This window comes from Orcinus orca, chromosome 15, assembly GCF_937001465.1.
Source record: "Orcinus orca chromosome 15, mOrcOrc1.1, whole genome shotgun sequence".
NCBI lineage: Eukaryota > Metazoa > Chordata > Mammalia > Artiodactyla > Delphinidae > Orcinus > Orcinus orca.
The window spans coordinates 88,257,407-88,272,200 of NC_064573.1; the positions used below are offsets into that span (position 1 = coordinate 88,257,407).

At 54.6% G+C, this 14,794-nt stretch overlaps 1 long non-coding RNA gene across 2 annotated transcripts; it reads right to left on the reverse strand.

The window, feature by feature from the left end:
• Positions 1-3,523: 3,523 nt before the first annotated feature.
• LOC117203982 (uncharacterized) lies at positions 3,524-9,334 on the reverse strand. 2 transcript variants are annotated; one of them, XR_007471938.1, is made up of 5 exons: positions 9,219-9,334; positions 7,939-8,054; positions 7,225-7,384; positions 6,182-6,447; positions 3,524-5,971 (listed from the first exon to the last, which is right to left on the reverse strand). It is a non-coding gene; the product is annotated as an uncharacterized LOC117203982 (long non-coding RNA). The 2 variants fall into 2 exon arrangements; XR_007471937.1 differs by lacking the exon at positions 9,219-9,334 and having other exon boundaries at positions 7,939-8,124.
• Positions 9,335-14,794: the final 5,460 nt, after the last annotated feature.

Sequence of the window (14,794 nt, forward strand, 5' to 3'; positions counted from 1 at the left end):
GGGGCAGGAGTGGCACAAGGGCTCAGCCAATCATAAGGAGCTATGGGTGGGAACAAGGCTACCAGTGTCTGAGCACTTCCCGGCTCCCCATGGGAAGCACTTCCGGGATGGGTGTTAAGAGAAAAGAATGTTCCAGGAGCCCCCGTCCAGCGGGACAGGGGAGTCTGAAGCCCACCGTGAGAAACCTGCCCCGAAGCCCTGCCCGTCTGGCTCTCCCCTTACTTTCAAAGGCTGGTGGGATGTGCAGCCGTGGGGGATAGAACCGGGGATGCTGAGGTCCGGGGGGACGGGGGACGGGGGGCGGGGCACGGGGAATCGAAAAATGGGAGAGGCAGAGCCGGCGGGAGAACCGGGGTTTCTGCGGGAGGACCTGGGGCCAAGGAGAGCGAGCAGGAGTCGGGCCCAGGCCAGATGGGCGCCGGCTTGGTGGGAGGCCGTGTGGGTGTGTTGTCTCCAAGCCCGGGGGTGGGCGGGCGCTGAGGCCCCTCTGCGCTTGTTCCTGAGGCGGGTGCTCCCCAGCCCGTGTCTGCGTTGGAGCATGGGATTCATTTGTTTTTCAGTCTTGCCAGTCCGCCCCCCTTGTCACTGCCATACCAAATAGACATTTGCTTCTCCTTCTTGCCAAGTCCCATATGGTCAGCGGGGGCGTTCTCCATGCAGTGACTCAGGGACTCCCCGCTCCGTGCAGCCTCTGAGGGTCCCGTCTCAACGCTTAGCTCCCAGGATCGGAGTGGAGCTGGGACCTTGTCCTGGCCTGAGCCTCTCAGTGGCCCCTTGTCTACGTTAGACGGCCTGGAGCCCCTTGGCCTGGGTGACGCGGGCCAGCTCTCTGGCTTGTCTGTGTGAGCTCTGTGTGGTCAGCTCCCAGTCTGAGAAATGAGATATAGCATCACCCACCACCTCTGGTCATTGTGAGGACAGGCCCTGGCCCACAGGAAATGCACGAGAAATGCTGCCTTTTCCTCTGCACGCTTCAGCGTAAAGTGGCAAAACAAACCAACACCCAAACCCTAAGTAGTTTGTTCTCATGCATTCAGTGCATCCAGCTGGTGTGGTTCTGAAGCAAGTTTGATTTTCAGTGTTTCTGTTGATGTTCAGGACGATCCCACGGTGCTGGGCCTGACTGAAAAGGCCGGCGGGGACCCCGAGGGCACCGTCCTGGGCTCCCTTTCCAGACGGTGGGGGGCCGTCCTCAGCCTGTGTTGAGAGTGTGCAGGTTGGAGAGGGGAGGGGAGGAGGGAGGCAGTTAGCTGAGGAAGAGCTCCTATTTGCCCAATTTAATGCTAAGGGATTTCTGTGGGGCTTAGTAAATGGTGTTGGCCACTTCCAGGCCCCCTTCAGGGTTTCCTAAGGCTGGATTAGGGGCTTATCTGTTCAGGGCCCTGGGTTCTACTCCTGTCCTGGTCAGAGTCTCCTAATGACAAGTGGCCCGGGAGGCTTCAGTCGTCCTCGCAGTGGGACGTCCCTGCATGCTTCCTGGGGGCCTGCTGTTCATCCAGGAAGTGTGTAAGGAAGCCATGTAGCGTTTGGGGCAGGGGCGCGTGCTGCGCGTGCCCCCCGGCCCTACATCAGTACAGTGTCACTGAACACTGTGTTCGAGACTATTATTTAGGGAAAACCAGTTATCAAAGGAGGGAGAATATGGTGCACTCAGCTCCCAGGGGCTTGTTAAATGTCAGATGGGAACCGGGGGTCGGAGTTTGCCGACATCTGTAACTGAGCAGAAACGTCAGTCCTTGCTTTGCAGAGCTAAGCTGGGAGGCACATGGGGTCCAGAGGAGAGAAGCAGCAAGTAGATGGTAAGGGACCCATGCTGGGGGGCAGATGATCCTGCGTCTCAGGGGCATGGGTGCAGTGTCTCAGGTTCTAACTCATTCAGTAAGTCACTGAGCACCTACTGTATACAGTATACCTACTGTATACCATATGCCTGTTACGGTACACCTACTGGATGCCATACGCCTGTTACGGTACGCCCACTGTATGCCACACGCCTGTTACGGTACGCCCACTGTATGCCCCACGCCTGTTACGGCACGCCCCCTGTATGCCCCACGCCTGCTACGGCACGCCCCCTGGACGCCCCACGCCTGCTACGGCCCGCCCCCTGGACGCCCCACGCCTGCTACGGCCCGCCCCCTGGACGCCCCACGCCTGCTACGGCCCGCCCCCTGGACGCCCCACGCCTGCTACGGCCCGCCCCCTGGACGCCCCACGCCTGCTACGGCCCGCCCCCTGGACGCCCCACGCCTGTTACGGCCCGCCCCCGGACGCCCCACGCCTGTTACGGCCCGCCCCCTGGACGCCCCACGCCTGTTACGGCCCGCCCCCGGACGCCCCACGCCTGTTACGGCCCGCCCCCTGGACGCCCCACGCCTGTTACGGCCCGCCCCTGGACGCCCCACGCCTGTTACGGCCCGCCCCCGGACGCCCCACGCCTGTTACGGCCTGCCCCCGGACGCCCCACGCCTGTTACGGCCCGCCCCCTGGACGCCCCACGCCTGTTACGGTACACCTACTGGACACCAAGTCAATACCGCCTCAGGTCTGCATCAGACCTCCATGAGACAAGTACTCTATGTGCCAGGTAGGGTATTTTGGGTTATAAATGACAAAAAACTCCACCTAAAGTGTCTTCATCAAAAGTGTATTTTCCCTGGCACGTGTGCTTTGGAAGGTCCATGGATACACGAGCTTCAGGAACAGCTTCATCCAGTGTCCAGCTGATGTCCCTTGGCAAAATCTCTCTGCTCTCTTCGCAAGGTGGGCTCCCTTCTCAGTCACTCTCTCTCCTCATGTGTGAAAGTCGCTCCCAGGACCTCATCTTTCCGGGCTGACATCTAGTGAAGAGAAGTGAGAATCTTTGAACCAGTGTCTCTACCTCATCGTGTTGCACCTTTCTGGATCTTACTGGATGGTGTGCTCAGCCCTGATCAATAACCATGGCCTTGAGGAACACAGTGCACTGATTCATTTGGGCCTGAATAACAGGGCTTACTTTTTTTTTTAATTAATTAATTAATTTTATTTTTGGCTGCGTTGGGTCTTCGTTGCTGCACGCAGGCTTTCTCTAGTTGCAGCAAGCGGGGGCTACTCTTCATTGCGGTGCGCGGGCTTCTCATTGGGGAGCACAGGCTCTAGGCATGAGGGCTCAGTAGTTGTGGCTCACGGGCTTGGTTGCTCCGCAGCATGTGGGATCTTCCCAGACCAGGGCTCGAACCCGTGTCTCCTGCATTGGCAGGCGGATTCTTATCCACTGCACCACCAGGGAAGTCCAGTAGGGTTTACCTTTAAGCCCAGGATGGAGTCAACTTCAAATTACATGGGCTGCCAGTGGGGAAGGAGACGGTCACCTGGAGGGAAGTTGAGGAGACTTTTACAGGAGAATGAAGGGCTGCTGAGAGGCGAAACAGCAGATGTCCACTGAAGTGGAGTAAAGTACGCCACCTCAAAGTATGCCACTTGGTCATAAGGATCATTTTGAGCTGAAGGCAGTCTTTTTCTGTTTGGTTGGTGTTTTTCGTTTGGTTGGTTTTTTGTTTTGTTTCTATTTGGGTTTTTTTTTTGGGGGGGGGCGTGTTTTTTGTTTTGTTTTTTATCCTGAAGGCAGACTTGAAGAAACAGACACCAAAAAAGCTTTCTGGACTCCACCTGTTTCCTAAAAGCGGGGCATACACTTATAAAGTTGTCTTCCGCTCCCCTTTCTAACTAGGAAGAACCAGAGACAAACCTAGACCCTTATCACCTAGCGACATCCCAGGAGGAATCTACGTAACAAAACTCACTGACTATTCTTCCTCTTCCATCAGTCCCCCCACGGGCCTGCCTTCCACAGTTTGCCACCCTAGAAACTCAAAGCGCTGTCACTTCTCCGAAAGTTCATCATTCCTTCAGTTAAGAGGCTAGGTGCTAACCCAGGTACTAACGGCTCTTTTGGGTTGCTCATCGCCGAGGACTCTGACGCACGTGTTAATAAACTTCTGTTGGTTTTTCTTCTGTTAGTCTGTCTAGTCAGTCTGACGTCCAGGGCTCCAGCCGAGGAAGCTAAGATGTGTGGAGGAAAACAACTTGTTTCTTCCTCTCATCCACCATGCTACTGTTTATCGCACCATTTTATAATTAGGGAAACTGAAGTTCAGGCAATGTAAGTGATCTCCCCAAGGCTACACAGCGATTAAGTGGGATTGGGGAGAGTCTATGCCCAGTCGTTTTGAGTCTTTGTTATTTGACAGCTTCCTGGGCCTCAACTAGGTTGTTATTTGTGGTCCAAGATTACACTGCAGCTATCTTGGTAGTCCCTACAGGTGGCAGAATAAAGTCTTAAATAGAGTAGTGTTCAGTAACAGAATTGAAAAATTCTTCTAGGGGCTTCCCTGGTGGCGCAGTGGTTGGGAGTCCGGAGTTCGCGCCCCGGTCTGGGAAGATCCCACATGCTGCGGAGCGGCTGGGCCCGTGAGCCATGGCCGCTGGGCCTGCGCGTCCGGAGCCTGTGCTCTGCAATGAGAGAGGCCTCAGCAGTGAGAGGCCCGCGTACTGCAAAAAAAAAAAAAAAAAAAAAAAATTCTTCCAAAAAAGATCACTGTCTCAATAATTTGAAGTTTAATATTAAATTTCAAACCCATCTTCTAGCTGAATGCCTTCCTTTACCGTTTTGTAATAATGTCCCTTTTATTTCCAAGGATCGCTGAAGCAGTGAATTTCAAAGACTCCGTGAGGCCTGCAGCCAGTTACCATATTTCCCTGGAGGAATCACTACCCCTGGCTCTCCCAGGGAGTGTTAGGCGCTTCTCTTCACGTCATCCGTCTCATGCACAAACAGGTGAGGTGCTCTTCTTTGATTTGGTTTAGCATTTAGGACGGTTGTTTGTCCACATGCTCATAGAAAGCGTCTTCAGTAGTGTGGTGGCCTGACTTGGCATTCTGCTGCCTCAAGAGCCCCTTCCTTTTCTTGATCTGTAGCAGAAAAGCTCCTCCGGTGGCAATGAGGGTTGATCTCAGGGTTTTAACAGGTAAAAGGCATCTGAGGCCAAACTGAAGATTTCACACTGTGCTATAGCAACTAGGAATGTTTCTATGAATAGAAATAATGTGTTTTAGGGGGAGGGAGATGTGATTTGTGGGGAGTGGGGATAAATTGGCCAGTTCTCAGTGGTCTTGTGTAACAGCCAATGGCGAGTGAAGGAATGCCTTCTGCCTGAGAGAAACACACTTGAGAGCTTAGAACACACCATTAAGTTTGCCCTGATGCATCTTAACTTTACTTTTTTTCTACATTGAATTTATTTTTCAATGGATGAAAGTACCCAAGTTACTGCTAATGTGTATGTGAACCGTCCACTTATTTTTTTTTTAAGCAGAGGTCTTCTTAGAAGCCCACATGATTTAAATTTATTTATTTATTTTTTTTGGCTGTGTTGGGTCTTCGTTTCTGTGCGAGGGCGCTCTCTAGTTGCAGCGAGCAGGGGCCACTCTTCATCGCGGTGCGCGGGCCTCTCACTATCGCAGCCTCTCTTGTTGCGGAGCAGAGGCTCCAGACGCACAGGCTCAGTAGTTGTGGCTCACGGGCCTAGTTGCTCCGCGGCATGTGGGATCTTCCCGGACCAGGGCTCGAACCCATGTCCCCTGCATTACCAGGCGGACTCTCAACCACTGCGCCACCAGGGAAGCCCGAGAAGAGACCTTTTTTAACAGCAGAAAATTTCTTCTGTCTTTCCTCATTAAAGTAGGAGGTTCCAGACATCAGCTTCAGAAACGTACTCCAGCCCCCGGCCTCAGTAGCATATTGACACAAGGGGCCAGGCAGCCAACACTGGCGCGCCGCGTTTGGATAATTAGCCATGAGTCTGCTCTTTCCACCAAGGGCGACGTGCAAACTTGCAGTTTCATCAGACAGAGAAGATAAAGGCGGGTCTTTTCTTCATGTCTCCTCATTTCAGACCATCCAGCTCAGCGGCAAGCAGCGCGCCCAAGTCTGCAAATCAAAATCCATTTGAATTTGTTTAAGGGGAGTGGAGCGCATTCACTGATCCAGGCATGTGCCTTCTGGGCTGTTGCGTCACCACCTTTGGAAAAACACATGAGGTGGGGCCCACGGATAGGCCGTGACTTGTCCTGCAGGGATTTGAAACGCCGTGATTGGCGCTGTGCCCTCGCGGGAGAGATCTGCTCCTCAGGCACTTACCTGACAGGTCTTGGTTCATCGGTGATTCGCAATGATTTTGCCCTCCAGGATTTCGGGGGGGGCCTTGGTGTCATGAGGACACATTTCCTGTGTCTGGAGGACGATGCATTCTCATGGGAAAGCGTGAGTTGGGGCAGAGTGCTTCCTCGTCCTGGCAGGTTCCCCATGGTCCAGAGGCAGAAGCGCCGCGGCGTTGGTGAAAGTCTTCAGGACCTGCTGGCGCATGTGGGGGAAGCGTCTGCGCATTGTTAATGAGGCTTCTTGATCTGTCAAGACATTTAACATTTAATACGTGTCATTAATGATTCAGAGAAGCAGCATTCCGTGCTCTTGGGAGAAGCACGTGCCAGTGTGGGACGTGAGCATCTAGAGGGACGGGAGGGCCCTGCCTCCCTCGGCTCACACTGGAGCGGGGTGCCACCCCTCCTTGTTACCACAGGCCCCGTGGCAGGTGCTACACACTGGGGCCCCACTGCAGATGTGCTTTTCTATTGAAAGTCAGTGAGAAAAGCAGGGTTCTCAGCTTTCCTTAAAAAAAGGTAATAGAGTTTTTGAGCAAAACCATCTTCCATGTCCCTGACAAGAGCCGCCTACAGTGGCTCAGAATATGACCTACAGCCCTTGAGGAGGGACTAAAGGGCCTTGACTGTTCAGTGGCCGCACTTAATACTTGGTGTTGCTTGACTGTTTTCCTTTGCTTCTGCATTTTCTCACTTCTCTGATTAAACTTATTCTCTGGCTGAAGTTCTTCCACAGACAGAAGGCAGGCGGAGCACGTTGTGCGGCCCGTCTCGCCTCCCGCACCCTTTACTCGTCACAGCGCGCTGCTGCCCACTTACCTCCCACCTTACCGGCCCTTCCTTCTCGGTCTCCTTTTCAGGCTCAGCCTCCCCGCTGCAAGTTAAGCATTCTGCAGAGGTGCATCCTGGGTCTCTTCTCTCCTCACTGTCTTTCTTTCTGTAGTTAACCTTATCATTCCCCAGGCCTTCGAAACTGCCCGTACGTTGATGGATCCCAAAGTTATGTCTCTAGAATATTCCTACCTCTTAGTTCTAGATTCATGGGTCCAGTTGTTTCCTTGATGTCTGCATCTGGATGTCTCGTGGGCAGTGCAGCGTCCACAGGCCAAAGTCATCTCCGGTCCCTCACTTCAGACCTCGCTCAGCGTTTCCACTTTGCTAAACTGAACCACAGTCCATTGACCTGGACGAATCAAGAGAACCCATTCCTTGTATTCCCTTTCCCTGACTCTCCTCGTATCCAGCTCACTGCTAACTGTTGATTTCATGTCCCAAATTCCCTGAAATCCACCCAGTTTCCTCGTCTCCACGGCCTCCACCCCCAAGTGCACCCAGTGCCATTTCTTGCCTGGTGCCCGCGCAGCCTCCTAGCTGGACTCCTGCCCTCTGCACTCCCTGTGGCAGATCGAGTGCTTTTTTAAGAAACAAGTCTGGTCGTCTGCCTCCTGTACCACTCTCCTTTTCTGTCTCTGCCTCAGCCACTGGGCCTTTGCACACGCTGTTCACCCAGCCCAAAGCCCTCTCCTCCCTCTCTGGTCACTGCTGGCCGCCCCGTGCCTCAGCTCTGTTGTCATACCCTCCTGGGCCAGGGGGCGCCCCTGCGCTGTCCCCCATTCCTTGTTGTCATACCCTCCTGGGCCAGGGAGCACCGCTGCGCTGTCCCCCATTCCTTGTTGTCATACCCTCCTGGGCCAGGAGGCGCCCCTGTGCTGTCCCCCATTCCTTGTTGGTACTTACACGCCTCCTGTGGCCACTCACTACCTGTTGCTCTTTTCTGCTAGACTGTCAGCTCATGGTTTGGGTTCATCATGGAATGCACAGCACACGGCATACAATAGGGACTCAACGAATATCTACAGTATAAAATGAAGTACAGATAATAGTCCTTGGTAAATGGAAATCAGAGGTTAGAAAAGGCTGCTGACACAGTGCGGCTGCGGTGGCTGCAGGACCCGAGTCCCGGTGCGAGACACCAGAGCCAGGGTGCTGCTCTGTGTCTCCTCCGAGGGCGAGGCTGGGCTTCATCTGCATCTGCCCCGTGTTTGTGTTCACGCCCCGGGCAGGAACTGCAGTGCGCTGCTGAGCTGGTAATTTAATGAGCACAGACGTCCGTCCATCAGACAGTCTGGTTCAGCTACTGTTTTAAGAGATTTGAAGATAAATCTAGTGCGAAGGTCAGTCACTTAAATCGTCTGTTATTGTCTATTAAGGAAAATGTGTACAACAGGATTAACATGTAGCTGGCCCTCCATGTCTGTGAGTTCTGTCCATGGATTCAACCCACCTCAGATCGAAAATACCGGGGAAAACATTCCAGAAAGTTCCCAAAGGCAAAACCTGAATTTGCTGCAAGGCAACTATTTACATAGCATTTAAAATGTATCTACAGTTGTGTACACGGCTTGTACCTCATTTTAGGTTTTATGAGATCTGGAGATGATTTAAAGCATGGAAGGAGGGGCATAGTTATACGCAAATGCTATGCCAGTGTCTATAAAGGACCTGAGCACCTGTGGATTTCGGTGTCCTTGGGGGGGTCCTGGAACCAATCCCTGTGGATACTGAGGGACCGCTGCAATTCACAATAAAACATGGAAAAAGATATTTATTTTTCGAGACACTGAACCATTTAGTTGTTACAAGTATACATACATTTTAAGAAGCAGTAATTATAATGTAGACAAGCTTTTTATTCTCACAGTTAATTATAATTGTGAAAGGCAGGGTTATCGCATGGAGAGTCACCAGATCACATTCCCCGCAGATTAAGTTGTATCATTAAAGTGTACCCACCGCCTCCTTATTTGTCTGATTTTTTTTTTTAATACTTGTGCTCTAAAAACACGGAAGTCAGAGATATGGGAACATATGTATATGTGTAACTGATTCACTTTGTTATAAAGCAGAAACTAACACACCATTGTAAAGCAATTATACCCCAATAAAGATGTTAAAAACAAACAAACAAACGCGGAAGTCAGTGGGGCGAGTGTGATCTGGGCTTGTGCCCGTCTCACCTGCATCAGGTTCTCGGAGCTGTGGGTGCATTCTCACAACTGAGGGTCTCCTTAACTCCATCAGTTGGCGGTTTGACTCCTTTCTTCCGTGATTTTTATTCCACCTGTTGAAACGTGTGGACAAGTCCCCACGCCCTTGCCGATGGATTCAAATGGCCCAGCAGCCTGGGAACCCTGCCCCGCCCTCTCCACGGAGGCCCCGTGTCTTCACGACAGGCCCCCATGTCACAGCCGCTGGCTCAGGGGCTGGAGGAGGATGGGCTGGGGCTGCGGCCGCAGGAGCCGGGGTCCTGAGCCGTCCTGGGGGCTCCTGCCCGGCCTCCAGCCGCTCCACCGACGGCCGTGGTCACCCCTCATTCACGTCTCTGAGCCGTCTCATCTGCACCTGGACTCAGCGCACCTTCCGTTGGGGCAGGAGCCCTGCTCTCCCTGCGGGCGGAGTGACCGCCCCGGTTCATGGCCATCGAGGAGCCGCAGGAGCTTCCAGGGCTTTCCTGGGGGTGATGGCTTTGAAGATCCCAGCGGTGACACGCTCCCTTCCTAAGGATACGGGTGAGAGAGCTGGGGTCTCCCCTCCCCTTCTCTTTCATCTGCATCCGTAAGGACTTTCTGAAGCAAACCTGACCCAACCTGCAGTATCCACAGAGGAACGCACAGGCCCCTGTGACCCGCTAGGGGCAGGTTGGATGAGGGCTGACATGCCGCAGTCAGAATCTCCGCTCAGCTCGGTGTCGCCGCGCTGACTCTGCTCAGACAGCGTGGCCTCCAGCAGTCACCAGGCCGAGGCCTACCTCGTTCACACCAAGCAGGAGACTCAGGGCCTGTCCCAGCCTTCCCAGGTCTCACTGCCACTTATCTGCCCTGATGGTGTCGCTGCTGGCCCGGCCGTCCCCGTGGCAGGAGCCCGCTGCGTGTTTGGCTGAGACCCACATGACGGGGCGGTGCGTGTCCAGGAAAGTCAGGGCCCAGTGAACCAGGAGGCAGGTCAGTGGGTGCTGAGCCACTAGATCTTCCTGCGACCAAGGCCAGGGAGGTGGGCTCGCTTTCTTATTTGTGAGCTTCTCCAGTAGAGTGGCTCGCAGGGTACCACGTGGAACAAGGGAGAGGACAGAAATGTGAGCTGGTACGTACTGGTGAGGGTCACAGCGGTTCAGGGGTCACGACCTTCCCAGGCAGCCTGGGATACAGAGGGTGGGCTCCCCAAACCCCCCTTTCCACTCTGAGTGGGACGGATCATCTTTGAGGAAAACGGTTAGAAGTGTAAGAGCACAAACACGCTTGTTATCGTTCTCAGCCCTCGGGCCAGGCGTGAGGCAGATCAGCATTTCACAGCAACCTAAACTCCGCTGCCTCCTGGCAGAAACAAAACCACACAGAAATGAAAGCATCGTCTCCCTGGGGGGTGCGATGTGATCCCCTTGGGGGCGCACCTCCGGCTGAGAACCATTGTCTGCAAATCCTCCATCCAAGGAGGTGTATTCGGAGGTCTGCATTGTAGTGTGTGTTATTGAAAACAATACTTTTCCCAGTTGAAGACCAGTTGAGAGACAGACAGGGAGAGATTACCTGTATTGATTATAAACTCCTTTGGTTGGACATACGCTGTAAAGCAGTTAAGTCACTTAGAAAGGAGGTTTTTTCTAATTATGGAAAACCTGTGTCTCCTGAGAAGGACCCCTGGACACAAGACCCATGAGAACTGCCAGGGCCAGGGGCGTGGCTCACCCTTCAGCGTCATAAAGGACACCGTCCTAAAGCCAGCTGCTCATAGCATCCCTGGAGTCCCGGATTCTCTCCAACAAGTCAGGAGTGAGAGAGTGAGGCGGAGGTGTGAAAAGGTCGAGCTCAGCTCCTTTCTTCTCATGTGAAGAATGAATAACATGTTGACATGCGGCCTGCAGAAGGCTTTGGAGAAATTCAACCCACGGCGTCTGGGCTGAGTGATTTACTCCACGGGCAAGAGGCACCTGGAGGAACAATCGAGAAGGAGGTCCAGAGTCAACAGTTCTGGGACACTTCTGATGCGGGTGGAGAGTAGAATCTACCCCTGGACCTCGGAGGCCCTGGATGGGCCCTGGGTGAAATGACTGTCCTGGGTCCCCGCTCAGCCCGCAGCCTCGTGTCTGTTCCACAGTAAACCCAGAGCACGCGCCTCGGAAGCCAACAGGGGAGGGGATGCTGCTGCCAGCCTGGGGGACAGAAGGCCGGACCTAAGGTTTGAGGGGTGTCGCCGCGAGTCCGGGTGGGAGCCAGCGTGGCTGGATGCGAACGCAGGAGGGAGAACGCCCGAGTGAGACAGGGCCCCCCCAGCTGTCAGGGGAGCTGGATAAAACCAGGAGAGGCCAGCCCGTGACACCCGAACGTGAGCGGTTGTGAAGTCGAGGCAACTGCCCTGAGCTGGCCATGCTCTCCCTGCTGAGCCCGCCCCTCACCGGCTGCGGCGTGTGCAGGGAGCTTCTCTCTCGGCCCTGGGGATGGACTGGATGCCTCAGAGCTGCCTCGTGGATCACAGGAATCATGGGGTGTCTTAGTCCCCTGGGCCGCTGTAACAAAGTCCCACAGACTGCTTGTCTACAACCAGCAGACATTTATTTCTCGGGGTCCTGGAGGCTGAAGCCTGGCCAGGTTCAGGGAAGACTGTCTTCTGGGCTGCAGGCTGCCAGCTTCTGGCTGGGCTCTCGCATGGCAGAAGGGGCGAGGGAGCTCTCTGGGGCCTCTTTAATGAGGGCACTAACCCCACCCATGAGGGCTCCACCCCATGACCTAATCACCTCCTGAAGGCACAAAGAGACGCTTGGTGGAGGGGGTGGGGTTGTCTGGGCCCCAGCTCCAGCCTGCTGGGCGCTTCCACTCTGGTCACCCAAGTAGAGACCGTGGTGCAGTTTGGGGCTGTGATTTGACCTCTGAACCCAGTAGTACTCTCCAGCTCCCCCTCCCGCCTCTGCTCAGGTGCACAGGCATCTCCTGGGACACGGGCTTCTCGCAGCCAGGAGCTCCAGAATGGCTCCTGGGAGAATGCCCCTTGGAGGGAAACTCTGCCAGACCCTTCTGGGCACCCAGGGCACGTGCTCAGCTTCTGGCCAGCGTCCTCCATGAACAGGGTGATGGGACCCCCTCCCTGCCAGGCCAGGGCAATGGTGAGTCAGGGTGTGTACCGTGTTCAGAGCCGCCCTTGCAGCTCTGCCGGCCCACGGTGCTCTCCACAAACATTCCTTCCCTGGGTGCAGGTCTCTGGAGAAGGCATCTTGTTAGCGTCCTGATTAGGAAATGACCTAATACATAGCTTTAAGTTCTGTCAGAGCCTGACATTCTCTTTCCCTTTTAATGATCCTGGTAATCACTAGGAGGGTGAAAACTCTGTGTTTTCTCTTCTTGTTAAGGATCGTGCTCAGCTGCAAGAAACGGAAGAGACAACCGAGAGCCTGACCCGATGGGGATTTACTTTCCTCCTTGTCAGACATCCGAGGAAGGCGGTTCAGGGCCGGTGTGACAGTTCTCAATGCCCTCAGGACCTGCTGTGGTGTGTGTTTGGGGCACCACTGTGCTGTCTTGTGGTTACAAGAGGGCTGCCCTACCTCCCACATCACAGCTGCATTCCTGGCAAGAAGAACTGGGAGGGTAGATGACAGAAGGGATCAGCCAGCTGAGTCCAGCCCTTAAAGGAATCCTCTTCCCCTGTCTGCATTTCACTGGTCAGAGTTCTGTCACATGACCAGCATGTGGCCAGGGGGTTCTGGGAAATGTAGTTCCATAGCTGGGCACATTGCAACTCTGATCTTCAATGGTGTCCTGTCCCTTAGCATGAAGGGCCCATGCACACAGCTCAGGCATCATCTGGGCCTGCCAGAGCCCTCAAGGAGGTGGGTCTGGCTCTGTGGGGCCTCCCTGGGCCCCTCCCAAGGTCTGGCTTCTGAGCAGTGGCAGCCAGACAAGAGGTGAGGGACCCTGCTGACGCAGACCAGAGTCAGCCTCCCCATCCGCCTCCAGTCCTTGTTGCCGTGCCAGCAATCTGTCCAGAGGGAGATTGGGGAAAGCCTCCCAAATCCTTCATCCTGGGGGCACATCCCTGAAGTCAACGCATCAGGGGCACTGGAGGCTGGTTCCAGAATCCCACGGAAACTGAGCCACAGACGAGCAGAGGGAGGGGTTGCTGCTGAGGGACCAAGCGAGCTTGGACACATTAGCAGTTCACTCTGTTCCAGAAAACTGTGTTTGTTTGTCGGAACGTCCCTGGTGGTGCAGTGGTTAGGAATTCGCTTGCCAGTGCAGGGGACACGGGTTCGAGCCCTGGTCCGGGAAGATCCCACATGCCGCAGAGTAACTAAGCCTGTGCACCACAACTACTGAGCCTGCACTCTAGAGCCTGTGAGCCACTACTACTGGAGCCCGTGCACCTAGAGCCTGTGCTCCACAACAAGAGAAGCCACTGCAATGAGAAGCCTGTGCACCGCAACAAAGAGTAGCCCCTGCTCGCCACAACTAGAGAAAGCCCGCACACAGCAACAAAGACCCAGCGCGGCCAAAATAAATTTTTAAAAAATTAATTTTTTAAAGAAGTACTGAGAGGCAACAGACAAAATGACATTTTATTGTGCTGTGCTGCTGGTATTTTGGACACCTTTCTCCTGACTTCCCCAGACTTCCTGTAATGAGCTGCCCTGTCCTACATGTATAGCAGGAGCCTTGCAGAGTCAGGCCAGCTCTCCAGGAAGGTGGTTAATTAAAGCTGGCAGTCAGGAGGGCCTGTGGAGCTGACTGTGCCACCAGGGCCCCTGGAGCCAGGAGCGTCCTTCCTTCCTCCCCTTCCCCTCCCCTTCCCCTCCCCCTCCCCTCCCCCTCCTCCTCCTCCTTCCCCTCCCCCCTCCCCCTCCCCCCTCCCCTCCCCCTCCTCCTCCTCCTCCTCCCTTAGCCTGGAGGGACCAGCTGAGATTCCCCAGGCACATGCTCTGGTAGATGGGAGCCTTGGCCGCTGAGGCACAAATAGTCCCAAGTACTGACTCAGGGGGTTTCTTTTGTCTCCCTCCTTTTTCCAGGGATCTGAGAGATGCAGTGCCCTGGTCAGGAGCCCTTTCTCCTGACCACCCTCTGGAGGGGAGGGTCAGTGGGTGGAAAGGGACCCTTTGCTGTCTCCTCTCCCCCCCACTTCCCTGCAGGGGCGCAGAGGGAGAGGCTGTGCTCAGGGCGCTGATCAGACAGGCCCTGGGCCGGCGCCACTGCTTCCTGAGCAGCTGCAAGTGTTGTTTTCAGAAATAAGCCAGATTCTCAGTCAAGGTCCTCAGAACCCACGTGTGCGTGTGGAAGGGGTGGGGATGGAGGTGAGTTTCCGATGTGTGCTCTCCAGAACAAAGTCCCCAGACAGCTGGGGCGGGAACCGCTGCCTCTCAGCCTCCCTGTCTGAGATTCATGTTAGCTCATAAAAGCCTCTGAGCTGCGCAGCGTATCTAGGGGCTCAAGTGACATTCTCAAGATTTTGTCTTCTTTTTGCTGTCTCACATAGATTTCTCCATTTGTGCTTTGCTGCTTTGCATATGGTACCAAGATAGCTGTCTGGGTCTGAGTCTCACTAGCACCTGCGT